The following is a 330-nucleotide window of genomic DNA, read 5'->3' as shown; positions in this document are numbered from 1 at the left end:
TTAGCCAGTTCGTAAAAAAAAAGGACCAGAACATCTGAGAGTAAGAAGTGCTCTGTAGAGTGCACGGCTGGCCTCATTGCAGGATGAAGTGGGTCAGGGGTCACGATATCCCCTGGTGGCATGGGGTCTACCTTGATGATGTTTTGTGACCCCACTAACAGGGAAGTCCTGGTGGGGCATCCATGCAGGGAAGGGACAATGAGGTGAGTCCCCAGGCAGGGGCCAAGCCATCTGGGACCCAGAAGATGGTCCCTGGTTGTGAACCTCTGTCTAGTTCTCAGCAGCAGGAGATCAGAGGCCAGATCTCAGGGAGCATAGCTCAGGGCAGCC

The sequence above is a fragment of the Mus pahari genome, unplaced genomic scaffold (assembly GCF_900095145.1).
Source record: "Mus pahari unplaced genomic scaffold, PAHARI_EIJ_v1.1 scaffold_14624_1, whole genome shotgun sequence".
Classification (NCBI taxonomy): domain Eukaryota; kingdom Metazoa; phylum Chordata; class Mammalia; order Rodentia; family Muridae; genus Mus; species Mus pahari.
Note: the sequence above shows the minus strand (reverse complement) of the source record.